Source organism: Vigna umbellata, chromosome 5, assembly GCF_029865625.1.
Source record: "Vigna umbellata cultivar VRB3 chromosome 5, Vumbellata_1.0, whole genome shotgun sequence".
NCBI classification, from domain to species: domain Eukaryota; kingdom Viridiplantae; phylum Streptophyta; class Magnoliopsida; order Fabales; family Fabaceae; genus Vigna; species Vigna umbellata.
In genome coordinates, this window is record NC_142169.1 from 685,205 (window position 1) to 701,849 (window position 16,645).

A 16,645-nucleotide genomic window follows, 5' to 3' on the forward strand; every position below is an offset into this window, starting at 1 on the left:
ACTCTTGTTGATAATTCTTGATTGATATGCATGTTTGGAAGTGATAAAGGCAATTTTGTTTTTGAGCCTCTCTAGCCAAATAAGCTTACCTTGCTCTGATTCTTTGAAAACCCTTTTTGAGCCTATACTTTCCTCATTTCTTTGTTTTGAAGCTCATACACTAGCCCTAAGTGAAAAACCATGATTACCTTAACCTTAGGGAATTTTGGAGCTTTGCAAGTGTTTTGGGAACAAGTGTGGTCTCCTTGGGGATTCTGATGAGTTGGCTAGTTAGTTCCTCTTCTTGTTTTGTTTTTGTAAATATGTGGTGTATCTTGTCTCTTGAAATTGTGTGCTGAATAGAGAAAAGAAAAGAGACAGGATGAAAAAAAAAAGAGAGCAGAAAAATAGTGAAAAAAAAAATGTGAATAATTGTGAATAATGGAGTCAAGAAGAGGATTGAACTAGAGGTTTTGGGTGTGATTTGATTGTGTTTACACTTGTTCCCCATTGCTCCTCTATTTCTTTTGGTTTATAGCTTCTCATCCATATGTTATCCTCCCATGTCCTTGGCCCCATTACATCCATAAAAGACCTTTTGATTTGAACATGCATATGTTTTGAGTGTTGATACTAGAGGCTTGCCAAGTTTGTTGTTGTTTGCTTTCTTGAGTGCATTGAGTTGAAATTGCTTACCATAGACACTTGAGAGAAACACTGATAGTGCATCTGTGAGGTTTTGTTACTTTTGATTCACCTCTTGAACTGATTGATTATTTTGTCATGCTTGGAAGTGCTTGGATAGTTTCATGAGTATCTACTTTCTTTGATTTTGTGTTGGAATTATCTACTTCTTTTCTCTGTCCAGATTTCTTGAGGACGGTGTAAATTCTGTTTGTTTCCTTGTGAGTCTTTATTTTCTGTGTGTCGACGTTGTGTCACCTTCTTAAAAGCCCTTTGAACTATTCCCTGATTTGCGTCTTGATTTTGCCTAGGAGTGCAAAAGACTAAGTGTGGTCTATTTTGATGAACCAATATTTTCCTCACTTCACTTAGTTTAATGTGCTAGAATTAGTCGGGGAATTATGCTTAAACGTCCGTAAATTAGAATTTTGCTTTACTTGTGCTTAAACTAGAATTGTTCAACTGCTGTAACGTTCATTTATATATTCCATAAATTAGAATTTTGCTTTACTTGTGCATGCAGTTACGTTTTCAGTTTGCCATTTAATTTCATTTTGGTTCATGAAATCTTTGGAGTGAAGTTTCAGTCCAGTAATGCTTCATTATTAAACTGTATGGTGGGTTTTACTTTGGAAGAAGATGCGCTGATTCTGTGAGGTGCATTCGGTGAATCATTTTCATCTCAGCTGGTGATTGGAGTTTTACTTTCTTTGCTGGAGAGAAGAAAGCTGTTGAACACGTCCAGCATAGAAGTGGTACACGCTGATTCTTTGTGAAAGGAGATGGCTTTTACGGGAGAGAGCTGGGACGTGTTAGAACCGCCACTTGTCACGTTTTGTTTTCTTGGCTTGTGTTCTTGAAGTCTTAGAATGGTTTTTACGCTCATTTCTCTGAGAATTTTTGATTTGATGGGAGTAGATAATGGTGCACGGGAAGGTGGATAAAGGTAAGGAAAAAGGATGTCTAGAAGGATGGCACATACGGTGGTGGATAAAAAAATGAAGATAGAAATTAGATTGAAGAGTAGGTGCCGTGATTAATGTTTGGAGAAAAAGTCTAGGAGATGGGACGTGTCAAGAGCTGGTTTGGAATGGAAGGGAGCTACTGCCACGTCCAGAGGAGTCCAAGGGTCCACTTTTGTGTTATTTTAAATGCTTAATCTTGCACTTAATTTGGTTACAATTTTCATATTGCATACACTTAGGTTTGAATGCTTGCTAATTTTTAAGTGATCTTTGCTTGATTACCATATTCTCCTTTCAATGTTAATCATCACAAAGTTAATTTTCACTCTTTTAAATTGGTTAATTTTCACTCCTTTAATTTAAAAGTAATGTTAGCTTTAGTAACCAACTGCTTTAATTTTGTAATTGAGACCGTTTTTACATTTCCGTTTGCATTAGTGTCTTATTTAAGTTCAGTTGCATTCACAAAAATCTTTCAAAACCTCCCCCACTATGTGTTTGATCTGAGACTGAACCACATTTGGTCCTTGAGAGACGACCTAGGAGTCACTTCCTAGTTTATACTGCATTCTTTTATGCACAATTTTTGTCGGGAGGTGCGACCCTCTCATCAAAATGAAAAGCTTCAATAAAAAGGTGTACAAAACCAAAAGAAAAGGCAATGAGAATTCAGCAATTTGAAATTAGCGTCGAGCTCTTCTTTGCAGTATCACCGTGTGTCCTTCCGTGAGGGTGACGGCTATTCCCCCACCAGAGCCCCCTTTTTGAATTGAATGTTAAATTGTTATATATGGTGGCTGCTGGAGCTAGGTTCTGCTGGATGCCTTGCTGGACCAGGGTTGCTGGGTGCACCGCTGCTTCCTTATGTACCTCCCAAGACGCTGCTGCCGCATGAATCCAAGCTGGATGCTGAAGCTGCTGGAGGTCTGGGCCGTGATGCTTGCTGGACCGCACGTGCACAAGGGCACCTCTTCAAGTTGGACCGAGAGCTGCTCTTTTGGATGCAACCCCTGGACCGTGAAGGCTGTTGGAATCAATTGTGTGCTGATGTGTGCTTTGGGCCGTGACCGTGCTGGAGCGAAAACCTAGTGGATGCTCACACCTCCTTCTTGTGCTTTTTAATTTGCTGGTTGCACCCCTTCATTAAATGAAAGTGAAGTTTCTTTTCTCGATGGCAGCTTCTCTTTTCCAAAGAAAATGACTTTGTTGGTGGTGGATGGACCCCATAGGCCGTTACCTTCTTTCCCATGTGGACACTTCCCTCTTCCTTCTTTACGTGAGATGCTACCAAGAAAAATACTGTGGATTACTTTGTTTCCAGCAACAAAACCGAAACCAAGCTTCATGAACCAAATATCTTTTCCACTTTTTTTTTTTCTTCAACACACAAAATAAACCAATGCAACTTCTTCCAATTAAATAACATAGTGTGTAGATGAATATTTTATTTTCAAATGTCCCAATTTGTATTTCCAAAATTTTCCCTGCAATTAATAATGAAAATAATTAGCTCAGATAATTCAAATTAGTTAAAATAAGAATTTCCGATCAAATTAAGCACAATTAGGAAAAACAGGAAAATACCGGACGTTTAAGCATAATTCCCCGACTAATTCTAGCACATTAAACTAAGTGAAGTGAGGAAAATATTGGTTCATCATCTTGCACTCCATGTTTTTTGTGAGTTGGTTGCTTGCCCTTCAACATATCTCTGTTACGTTGTAGCTATGTTTGCATATGATTCTTGTTGGATACTGATGAGTCGTTATTTCTTGAATTAGATTTAGTTTATTGCACTTAAATAAACCAGGGAATTATGTTTAATTGTTTGTTATTTCCCAGTTTTCCGAATTCCGCTTAATTTGGTCGGAAATTTGTAATTGTGCTAATTTGGATTTTCTGAGCTGATTAAGTGCATTTTTGAAGTGCAGGAAAATTTCGGAAATACATTTTGGGACATCAGGAAGAATGCCGAATAAATTCAAGACTCTCCACACAGACATTTCAGAATTAATTAAATTGTAATTCAGTAGTTTAGAATTTCTGTATCAGTTTTTACATTTTGGGTCAATTTTTGGTAAATTAGATTAGACCCAAAATTAGAAATTAATGACTTAGCACCCTAGGGTTTTTGTATGTGTGGACCCTACCCTAAAAAGAGGGACACACGGACCTTAGAAAAAGGCAGCCGCCACTTGCCATTTGGACGGTACACACTCTCGGCTTGTGTTCTTAGAATAGGGGAATGATGGTTACGCTGTTTTCTGAGGATTATGATGATGAATGAAAGAAAGGTTTCACTTTTCTACTTTGTTGATTACACATGGCCCTTTTTATTTTCTTTGGTTCAAACATTTCAATTGGAAAGGGAAGCACATGCCGCTACTGCCACGTCTAGCTTTAAGAATTAGAACGCTGCTTTCATTGTGAGGTGGCGTGTTTTCGTTTTGCTTCAAGAGGCATATGGTTGCTTTAATTTAGTAGGCGGTGTCACAGCCTTGACGAAAAGAAGTAACTTCAAGTGTTTGGTGCTCACGTTCATTCCAGCACATAGCTGTGCGCAGAGAGAATGGTGTGCACACGGGAATCAGCTTTCTGTTTTCATTGTTTTTAGAGATTAGGTGGAAGAAGGGGTGTTACGGCTGGAAAGAAATTTTGAATGTTCACGTGTGTTGAGCTGGAAGAGAAGCGGAGCACTTGGAGTTGGGAAATGATGACACGGCTGGAAGCATTGAAGCAAGAGTGAGTCACGGACAAGGAAGCACATGGGCAGATGGAGAAGCACATTGAAAGGCGTGAATCATTTGCTGGCAGGATGAAAAAATGGTGAAGCACGGGAGTTGGAATACTTGAACCAAGGAGGTGCAGTATTGGGTGTGTGCAGTATTGGATGTGTGCAGTGGAATCACGAAGAATAGTAGCCGAGAGGGAGAGAATGTATGCACGGGTAGTGGAGCAGAGAGCACAATGTTGGAATGAAGAGATGATGGGACGTTTGGCAGCTGAATAAATGCAAGTGTTTTATTTAATTGAGAGGAAGATTAAGTGAAGAAGTGATGTCTTGTACTGGGCAAAGAGAACCGTGAATGGAGAAGTGGCCCACGGCCTATTAATGCATTTCTTTGTCTCTTATGGAATGGAGATAAGTCACGTAAGCCTTCTTATGTGATTGAATTTGCTTTCATTTCCTTTTGCAAAGTGAATGGACCATGGTAGAAGTTGGAAATTACGTGAAGAAGGAAGAAGCATCAAGGTGGTTTTAATAATTTTTCTTTCCTTGCCAAAAGAGTGCCACGGCCTTGGATGGAAAAACGGTGCAACATAAATTTTATTTTACAGCAGCACTAAATTATTTAAATTAACTCTGCAAGCGTTTTCTTCTTTTTGGTGGTGAATGTGTAGGTTAGATGACAATATTGTGCATTTAATGTTTTAGTCTAACCGTTGCATTTTTACAGCTTGAATTGTGTTTGGGAATTTATCTGTTGTGGTTTCATTTTAATGCTTTTGTTTATATTCGGTTGTGTTTAATTCTCATTTTTGATTTAGTTCATTTTTGAATCACAAAAATCACAAAACCCCCCCTTACACTACGTGTTGATCTAAGACTGAACTCAACTTGGTCCTTGAGAGACGACCTAGGAGTCACTTCCTAGCACTGTACTGCATTAATATCTGCAATCAACTTTTGTTGGGAGGTGCGACCCTCTCATCAAAATGGCGCCGTTGCCGGGGACCAACGGTTCAGTTTTAGGTCTTTTGTGTTGATAATGTGTTGTTTGTGTGTCGTGTTTTGTCTTGTATGTTTGAGTGTGTGTGATTTGTTTGTTTAGGTTGTTTTGTGTGTTCAAAATTATTGTGATATCGTTTCATGATTTTAGGGTGTTGTGACTTAGTGCATGACTAGGGGAAACCCTGGGCCTATACCACCCTTTGATCCTGAGATTGATAGAACTTTTCATAGGTTAGCTAGGCATTCTAGAAATTTATCTTTAGAGTCTGTTTTTGAGTCTGTTCCATTGGATACTGTGCATCCCACTGCTGAGTACTTTGTGCATACTGCATCTACTGCATCTGTTGCATCTGCACGTGATTCTGATTCTGATTCTGTTGTTTTTCACACTGAGAACAATATGGCACAACCTCCACCTCGCGAGAGGACTTTTAGGGAGATGGCTGCACCTGATTTCGATATCGAAAGCTTGTGCATCCAATATCCTGATGAGGACGTTCCATTTGTTCTCAAGACTGGACTGATCCATTTGTTGCCCAAGTTTCATGGTCTTGCAGGTGACATTCCTCATAAGCATTTGAAGGAATTCCACATTGCCTGTTCTAGTATGAAACCACATGATGTTCCTGAAGAGCACATCTTCTTGAAGGCATTCCCTCATTCATTGGAAAATGTTGCTAAGGATTGGTTGTATGGTTTGGCGCCTAGATCCGTCACTAGCTGGGATGATCTGAAGAGGCTGTTCTTAGATAAATTTTTCCCAGCAGCCCGGACCACAGCTATCAGAAAGGACATAACTGGGATTAGGCAGCTTGGTGGAGAGAACTTATATGAGTATTGGGAGAGATTCAAGACACTTTGTGCTAGTTGTCCCCACCATCAGATACCTGAGCATCTCCTTGTCCAGTATTTCTATGAGGGTTTGAACAACATGGACCGTGGTATGATTGATGCTGCCAGTGGTGGAGCTATTGGAGACACCACACCTGTTGAGGCCAGGCAATTGATTGAGAAGATGGTCTCCAACTCCCAGCAGTTTAGCACCAGGAATGATGCCATTGTGGTGAGGGGCGTACATGATGTTGTTGCCCAGTCTTTATCAGCTGTTGAAAGCAAGTTGGAAGGAAAGATTGACTCCCTTACGAAGTTGGTGACACAGTTGACTACCAACCAGAGATCTGCAGCTTCATCTGCATCTGTTGCACGGCTATGTGCTATTTGTCCTTCCAATGACCACTATACAGATGCTTGTCCTTCTTTGCAGCAATCTGCTGCCTCTGATGCGCCTCAGGCTTATGCTACAAACATCTACAACAACAGGCAGCAACAACAGCAAAATCATGACTTATCTAGCAACAGGTACAACCCAGGGTGGAGGAATCACCCCAATCTGAGATGGAACAATGCGCCACAGCATCAACAGCAGACACCACCTTTCCAGAATGCTGGAGCACCTAACAGATATGTGCCTCCACCAATGCAACAACACCAGAGGCAACAACAACAGCAGCAACAAGAGGCACCTACCCAGCCAGTTGCCCAACCTTCCACTTCGTCTGAACCTTCATTGGAAGAGTTAGTGAGACAGATGACTATGCAAAACCTGCAGTTTCAGCAGGAGACTAGAGCTTCCATACAGAGTCTCACTAACCAGATAGGTCAGATGGCTACTCAGATAAACCAGGCGCAGTCTCAGAATTCGGATAAGTTACCATCCCAGACTGTGCAGAACCCAAGGAATGTGAGTGCCATAACCCTTAGATCAGGGAAGCAGATTTTTGTGCCTTCAGAGCCCGCTTCTACACCTACACCCATGCCTGCTACTTGTCCTAGAAAGAACGACCATGACGGTCCGAGCAAGGCATTTGAGGTGGGTGAATCTTCTTCTCCAGCCGGTGGTTCTTCTTCAAGTGGATCTTCTCCCTCTTCCACCACCACCGCTGCCGCACCTTCTCCATTGGTTGACCGACCTATCCCTCTACCATTCCCTTCACGGGCACTTCCTAGCAAAAAGATGGAAGATGTGGATAAGGAAATTCTGGAGACCTTCAGGAAGGTAGAGGTGAACATACCTCTACTTGATGCCATCAAGCAGATACCGAAGTATGCCAAATTCTTGAAGGAGCTGTGCACACACAAGAGGAAGATGAAGGGAAATGAGAGAATTAGCATGGGAAGGAATGTATCTGCGCTTATTGGTAAGTCGGTCCCGCACATCCCTGAAAAGTGCAAGGACCCAGGTATATTTTGCATTCCTTGTGTGATTGGAAACAATAAATTTGAAAATGCCATGCTTGATTTGGGTGCTTCTGTTAATGTCATGCCTTTATCTATATATGCTTCTTTGTCTCTGGGTCCTTTGCAAACCACGGGTGTGGTCATTCAGTTGGCTAATAGGAGTGTTACCCACCCAGCAGGTTTCATAGAGGATGTCTTGGTTAGGGTTGGTGAATTGATTTTTCCTGCTGACTTTTATGTTTTGGAAATGGAGGAGGGATTCTCTCATGGATCCGCTCCCATTATCTTAGGCAGGCCATTCTTGAAAACTGCCCGAACTAAGATTGATGTGTATGCTGGAACTTTGTCTATGGAATTTGCTGATATTGTTGTTCATTTTAATATCCTTGATGCAATGAAATTTCCTAGCTGAGGACCATTCTCTGTTTAAGATCGATGCATTGGATGACATTATTGATAAATATGTTGTTGATGATTTTGATTCTTTGCATAAGAAAGAGCATTCTTTTCTATCTTCTCTACATACATGCATTGAATCTGAATTTGAGAATGATGTTGATTTTGAAGAGAACTTTGATATCCATGATGTTGATGATGTTTTTGATATGGATGATGTTGATAATGTAATTGTCATGGATATGGATTTGGAGCTTGATGAGATAGGTGTTCCGCCTTTACCTGTGAATTCTTTGGAGTCAGAATGCACTAACCACTTTGTAGGAAGTACAAATGAATCTGACTTGCAGGCACCTACTCCTGAGTTGAAACAGCTCCCAGATAACCTCAAGTACGTGTACTTGGAGGATGATGAGAAGAAACCGGTGATCATTTCCACCTCCCTTGATTCTGTTCAAGAGGAGAAGTTGCTTGGTGTGTTGAGGAAGCACAAGAAGGCCATTGGTTGGAGTTTGGCTGACATACCTGGTATTAGCCCATCCACATGCATGCATAGAATTCTTTTGGAAGATGGGGCAAGGCCAGTGAGACAGCCACAAAGAAGGCAAAACCCCGTGATCATGGACGTCATCAAGAAGGAGGTGACCAAGCTTTTGCAAGCTGGGATCATCTACCCTATTTCAGACAGTCAGTGGGTTAGCCCCATCCATGTTGTGCCCAAGAAAACTGGCCTCACTGTGGTGAAGAATGAGAGGGATGAGCTCATCCCAACTAGAGTGCAGAACAGTTGGAGAGTCTGCATTGACTATAGGAGGCTCAACCAAGCAACCAGGAAAGATCATTTCCCCCTGCCATTCATTGATCAGATGCTGGAGCGCCTGGCAGGTAAATCTCATTATTGTTTTCTTGATGGTTTTTCTGGTTACTTTCAAATATATATTGCTCCTGAGGATCAAGAAAAAACCACATTCACCTGTCCCTTTGGCACTTTTGCCTATAGGAGGATGCCCTTTGGTCTATGCAATGCCCCTGGTACCTTCCAGCGGTGCATGCTTAGCATTTTTAGCGACTTTCTTGAGAATTGCATAGAGGTGTTTATGGATGATTTTACTGTGTACGGATCCTCCTTTGATGCATGTTTAGACAGTCTGGAAAAAGTTTTGAAAAGATGCATAGAAACAAACCTTGTTCTCAATTTTGAGAAATGTCACTTCATGGTTGGACAAGGTTTGGTTCTAGGGCATATCATTTCTGAAAAGGGAATAGAGGTAGACCCTGCTAAGATATCTGTGATTTCGCAGTTGCCTTACCCCTCTTGCGTGCGAGAGGTGCGATCTTTTCTTGGACATGCAGGTTTCTACAAGCGCTTCATCAAAGATTTCAGCAAGAAGGCGCTTCCTTTGTCCAGACTGCTGCAGAAAGATATTGACTTCTCTTTTGATGACAGATGCAAGCAGGCGTTTGATTGCCTGAAGGAAGCTTTGACCACCGCCCCTATCATTCAGGCACCGGATTGGACAGCCCCATTTGAGCTCATGTGTGATGCGTCTAATTATGCATTAGGGGCTGTCTTGACACAGAAAATTGACAAGCTGCCGAGAGTGATCTACTATGCTTCACGCACTTTGGATGTTGCCCAGGCAAATTATACCACCACTGAAAAAGAGTTGTTGGCAATTGTTTTTGCCCTTGATAAGTTTAGGTCATATTTGCTTGGATCACCTGTTATTGTGTATACTGACCATGCAGCTCTAAAGTTTCTGTTGAAAAAGGCGGAGTCAAAGCCTAGATTGATCAGGTGGATGCTACTGCTCCAAGAGTTTGACTTGCAAATTGAAGACCGGAGTGGAGCACGAAATTTGGTTGCAGACCACCTAAGCCGGATTGAAAAAGCTGATGATGAAGCTGATGTGTTGCCCATACAGGATACCTTTCCTGACGAGAGTTTGTTGATGATTTCTTACTCTCACCCCACTCCTTGGTTTGCACACATTGTAAATTATTTGGTTGCTTCTGTTTTTCCTCCCTTAGCATCACGTGCTCAGATTGCTAAAATTAAGAGTGATGCTAAGTATTATGTTTGGGATGACCCATATCTGTGGAAGTTGTGCAGTGACCAGGTTACTAGGAGATGCATTCCGGACCATGAGATTGACTCGGTCCTGCAGTTTTGTCATGCCTCCTCACCTGGTGGTCATCTGGGGATACAGAGAACAGCTCGCAGGGTGCTGGACTGTGGTTTTTATTGGCCTTCCATCTTCAAAGATGCGGAGAAGATCTGCAGCACCTGTGAGCCTTGTCAGAGAGCAGGAGGATCAATTTCACAGAGACAAGAGATGCCTCAACAACCTATGTTGTTCTGTGAGGTGTTTGATGTATGGGATATAGATTTCATGGGTCCTTTTCCTGTTTCTTTTGGTTTCTGTTATATTCTCCTTGCTGTGGATTATGTTTCAAAATGGGTGGAAGCTAGAGCCACCAGGACTAATGATGCTCGGGTTGTTGTAGATTTTGTTAGATCTCACCTCTTTTGCAGGTTTGGAGTGCCTAGAGCAATTGTTAGTGATCAAGGAACCCATTTTTGCAACAGATCCATGCAAGCCTTGCTCAAGAAATATGGGGTGACGCACAGAGTTTCTACACCTTACCACCCCCAAACAAATGGGCAAGCTGAGATCTCCAACAGGGAGATTAAGAGGATTTTGGAGAAGATTGTCCAGCCCAACAGGAAAGATTGGAGCAATAGGTTGGACGATGCTCTTTGGGCTCACAGGACAGCTTACAAAGCACCGATAGGGATGTCTCCTTACCGGGTTGTCTTCGGAAAAGCATGTCACCTACCGGTCGAGATTGAGCATCGGGCATATTGGGCTGTGAAGATTTGCAACTTCTCCATGGACCAAGCTGGAGAGGAAAGAAAGTTGCAACTGAATGAATTGGATGAGATCCGATTGGAGGCATATGAGAACTCGAAGTTCTACAAGGAAAGGACAAAGAAGTTCCATGATAGTTCTATTGTTAGAAAGGACTTCGAGGTTGGCCAACAGGTTTTGTTGTATAACTCTAGACTCGGCCTCATGGGTGGTAAGTTGAGATCAAAATGGACTGGACCTTTTGTTGTGACTAATGTTTATCCTTATGGTGCAGTAGAGATCCAAGGTCCATCTACAGCTAAAAGCTTCAAGGTGAATGGGCATAGACTGAAGCCTTTCCTCAACAACCCTTCTTTAGTGGATGTAGTGGTGGAGGAGACGTCTTTGGTTGACCCCACCTATCCTCCCATCTGACTCAGGGAGTTTCTTTTCCCCTTCCCTCCTCACTTTTATTGCACTTTGTCGATATCTGATGATTGTTCTGATTGTTTGATCTACTGATTGTGACACACTGAGGACATTGTGTCGTTTAAGTGTGGTCTATTAAGGGAGGTTGTTTCTTTGTTCATGTTTCGGTTTTTATGTAGTTTGTTGTGTCTTGTGTACAGTTTTGCATACTTTTCGTAAATTCTGGATTGTGGTTAGGTTGTCAGTTTTCCCTCACTTCATTGATACTCTGAGATTTTGGATTCCTTGCTTTTCTTTGCTTGGAAGATGATCATGATGTTTGAGAGTTGAATTGATTGTGACACAAATGCCCTGTGTGAGAATTTGAGCCACTTGATGTTCTTTCTTGTGTGTGATATGTCTCTTGATTGCTTGCACATATGCCTTGGTTTGACTCTTGTTGATAACTCTTGATTGATATGCATGTTTGGAAGTGATAAAGGCAGCTTTGTTTTTGAGCCTCTCTAGCCAAATAAGCTTACCTTGTTCTAATCCTTTGAAAACCCTTTTTGAGCCTATACTTTCCCCCATTTCTTTGTTTTGAATGCTCATACACTAGCCCTAAGTGAAAAACCATGATTACCTTAACCTTAGGGAATTTTGGAGCTTTGGAAGTGTTTTGGGAACAAGTGTGGTCTCCTTGGGGATTTTGATGAGTTGGCTAGTTAGTTCCTCTTCTTGTTTTGTTTTTGTAAATATGTGGTGTATCTTGTCTCTTGAAATTGTGTGCTGAATAGAGAAAAGAAAAGAGACAGGATGAAAAAAAAAAGAGAGCAGAAAAAAAAAATGTGTGAATAATTGTGAATAATGGAGTCAAGAAGAGGATGGAATTAGAGGTTGTGGGTGTGTTTGAATGTGTTTACACTTGTTCCCCATTGCTCCTCTGTTCCTTATGGTTTGTAGCTTCTTATCCAGATATATCCTCCCTTGTCCTTGGCCCCATTACAACCATGAAAAGACCTTTTGATTTGAACATGCATATGTGTTCGAGTGTTGATATTAGAGGCTTGCCAAGTCTGTTGTTGTTTGCTTTCTTGAGTGCATTGAGTGACATTGATTTACCTTAAACACTTGAGAGAAACACTGATTGTGTGCATCTGTGAGGCTCTGTTGCTGTTGATTCATCTCTTGAACTGATTGACTGCTTTCCTTGTACTGAATTGTTTGGATGATTCTTTGAGTATCTGCTTTTGTTGACTCTGTGTGGATTCTGCCTATACCTTTTACCGTCCAGAATTTTGTGAGAATTGTGCAACTGTGTTTCTGTTTTGGAGTCTTTGTTATCTGTCTTTCGAGTCTGTGTCAGCTTCCTGATGTTTGAGTAGTTCCCTGGTTTTCGGTTTGGTTTTGCCCAGGAGTGCAAAAGACTAAGTGTGGTCTATTTTGATGAGTCGTTATTTCTTGAATTAGATTTAGTTTATTGCACTTAAATAAACCAGGGAATTATGTTTAATTGTTTGTTATTTCCCAGTTTTCCGAATTCCGCTTAATTTGGTCGGAAATTTGTAATTGTGCTAATTTGGATTTTCTGAGCTGATTAAGTGCATTTTTGAAGTGCAGGAAAATTTCGGAAATACATTTTGGGACATCAGGAAGAATGCCGAATAAATTCAAGACTCTCCACACAGACATTTTAGAATTAATTAAATTGTAATTCAGTAGTTTAGAATTTCTGTATCAGTTTTTACATTTTGGGTCAATTTTTGGTAAATTAGATTAGACCCAAAATTAGAAATTAATGACTTAACACCCTAGGGTTTTTGTATGTGTGGACCCTACCCTAAAAAGAGGGACACACGGACCTTAGAAAAAGGCAGCCGCCACTTGCCATTTGGACGGTACACACTCTCGGCTTGTGTTCTTAGAATAGGGGAATGATGGTTACGCTGTTTTCTGAGGATTATGATGATGAATGAAAGAAAGGTTTCACTTTTCTACTTTGTTGATTACACATGGCCCTTTTTATTTTCTTTGGTTCAAACATTTCAATTGGAAAGGGAAGCACATGCCGCTACTGCCACGTCTAGCTTTAAGAATTAGAACGCTGCTTTCATTGTGAGGTGGCGTGTTTTCGTTTTGCTTCAAGAGGCATATGGTTGCTTTAATTTAGTAGGCGGTGTCACAGCCTTGACGAAAAGAAGTAACTTCAAGTGTTTGGTGCTCACGTTCATTCCAGCACATAGCTGTGCGCAGAGAAAATGGTGTGCACACGGGAATCAGCTTTCTGTTTTCATTGTTTTTAGAGATTAGGTGGAAGAAGGGGTGTTACGGCTGGAAAGAAATTTTGAATGTTCACGTGTGTTGAGCTGGAAGAGAAGCGGAGCACTTGGAGTTGGGAAATGATGACACGGCTGGAAGCATTGAAGCAAGAGTGAGTCACGGACAAGGAAGCACATGGGCAGATGGAGAAGCACATTGAAAGGCGTGAATCATTTGCTGGCAGGATGAAAAAATGGTGAAGCACGGGAGTTGGAATACTTGAACCAAGGAGGTGAAGTATTGGGTGTGTGCAGTATTGGATGTGTGCAGTGGAATCACGAAGAATAGTAGCCGAGAGGGAGAGAATGTATGCACGGGTAGTGGAGCAGAGAGCACAATGTTGGAATGAAGAGATGATGGGACGTTTGGCAGCTGAATAAATGCAAGTGTTTTATTTAATTGAGAGGAAGATTAAGTGAAGAAGTGATGTCTTGTACTGGGCAAAGAGAACCGTGAATGGAGAAGTGGCCCACGGCCTATTAATGCATTTCTTTGTCTCTTATGGAATGCAGAATAAGTCACGTAAGCCTTCTTATGTGATTGAATTTGCTTTCATTTCCTTTTGCAAAGTGAATGGACCATGGTAGAAGTTGGAAATTACGTGAAGAAGGAAGAAGCATCAAGGTGGTTTTAATAATTTTTCTTTCCTTGCCAAAAGAGTGCCACGGCCTTGGATGGAAAAACGGTGCAACATAAATTTTATTTTACAGCAGCACTAAATTATTTAAATTAACTCTGCAAGCGTTTTCTTCTTTTTGGTGGTGAATGTGTAGGTTAGATGACAATATTGTGCATTTAATGTTTTAGTCTAACCGTTGCATTTTTACAGCTTGAATTGTGTTTGGGAATTTATCTGTTGTGGTTTCATTTTAATGCTTTTGTTTATATTCGGTTGTGTTTAATTCTCATTTTTGATTTAGTTCATTTTTGAATCACAAAAATCACAAAACCCCCCCTTACACTACGTGTTGATCTAAGACTGAACCCAAATTGGTCCTTGAGAGACGACCTAGGAGTCACTTCCTAGCACTGTACTGCATTAATATCTGCAATCAACTTTTGTTGGGAGGTGCGACCCTCTCATCAGATACATTCCTAGTGTTGTGGATATTTGTATATGTCCATTGTTACCGAATATCATCGTCATTCTTATACCACCTCACTTCATACCTTCATCTTACTCCTCTTTCATCTGGAACACATGGTGACCAAGGCTAAGGGGGGCACTGGCTTCCCCGTCACTACAAAACTCACACCCTTCCGGCCACCTTTTCCTTCCACTACCAATTTTCACAGACCAGGGAACTAAGCTTTCAAGCCTCCCTTCATCTTCAACACCTCTGACCATACTCCATTGTCTCCAACCCGTCATCCATATTCACTCACTGCCATCTTCAATAGCTCACGCCCACGGCTACTACCAACATCCTTCCACCATCTTCATCTCAATCAAATCTCCATTCCCGTCCTTCTTATCATACTTCTCACCTATTTCCCATCTATTCAAAACCGGCCAAATCAACATCCTGTTCAACTCCAACCACCAAGAATCCCAAAGAGCCAAACCAGATATTGGGACTAAGCCATCAAGCCTTCTCTCATCTCTAATCACCACCAAAGGAGTTGAATCTTTGAACAGGAAACACACGCACACAACAGAAACCATAAAGCACACCACAACAGCAGATCAAAACTTCTAAAACCCCAAACATTTTTCTGCATAACCACCGGTAGTGGTAGGTCCGACCGTGGTGACGGTGGAAAGAGAGGGAGAGATCGGAGTGGTCGCCGGCAACGACCTTGACGACGACGCCCTGGCTCGTGGCTTGCGACGGCCAACTTCGGTGGAGGCAGCGGCGTCGACGTTGCAGTGCGTGGAGGAGCAACTCCTTTTGGTCAGAGAGAAGGAGACATTGGTCTCATTTGAGAGGAACGGCGTGAGTGAGTGAATGACAATGGGAAGGCAGAACCCCTAGGGGATTCTAGGTTAGAAACTACCCCGGTGGGCCAAGCCCATAAACGAACGCACGTTAAGCCTTTTTCGAACGTTCGTCATCTACCTCCTCACCGAACGTCCGTCCGGCCACTTCTTGGACGGACCGTTTGGTGACCATCATCCCAACGAACGCTCGTCCCCAACGAGCGCTCGTCATTCAGCCCGCATCATCCTTGTGCTAAAACCTTTTCTTCTTCCTTTCTAAAATTACAAAAAATATATTTAAAAGGTTTAGGCACATGTGTGATCGCACGCATCGTCCTTGTGCTAAAACCTTTTCTTCTTCTTTTCTAAAATTACAAAAAAATATATTTAAAAGGTTTAGGCACATGTGTGATCGCACGCATCGTCCTTGTGCTAAAACCTTTTCTTCTTCTTTTCTAAAATTACAAAAAATATATTTTAAATGTTTAAGCACATGTGTGATCGCACGCATCGTCCTTGTGCTAAAAACCTTTTCCCTTTCTTAATTAAAATTACAAAAAATATGTTTTAAAGGTTTTGGCACATGTGTGATCGCACGCATCGTCCTTGTGCTGAAAACCTTTTCTCTTTCTTAATTAAAATTACAAAAATATGTTTTAAAGGTTTAGGCACATGTGTGATCGCGCGCATCGTCCTTGTGCTAAAAACCTTTTCTTTTCCTTAAGTAAAATACAAAAAAAAAGTATAAAATCTTCAAAAAACCCAAAAACATCAGCAATTTTAAACAACAAACAATCTTCCTAACCAGAACTACGTGATCCTTGATTCTCCATCGAAAGTGGAGATACGTAGGAGCAAGGCTAGCCCTTGTCAGGTTCACTTTCCCAAAAATCCAAATTTATCCCTAATCATTTTCTCAAACAAATCTTTCAATCAATTTCTCAAACAAATCTCTCAAACATTTTCAAAAAGAACTACGTAACCCTGATTTCTCATTTTGAATGAGAATACGTAGGAGCAAGGTCAATCCTTGTCGGGCCCAAAAAACTAAAAAATATGTTTTGTTTATTTTAAAACTTTATTTTAGGGGATAGTTAAACATTTTGAAAATCACATCATATTCATGCATTTAGTTAAAGGTACTGCCTTA

The 16,645-nt window shown here is 41.3% G+C and overlaps 1 pseudogene; it reads left to right on the top strand.

Annotated features, from left to right (window-relative positions):
• Window positions 1–5,800: 5,800 nt before the first annotated feature.
• Window positions 5,801–15,523, top strand: LOC148197486 (uncharacterized; annotated as a pseudogene).
• The last annotated feature ends 1,122 nt before the right edge of the window (window positions 15,524–16,645 follow it).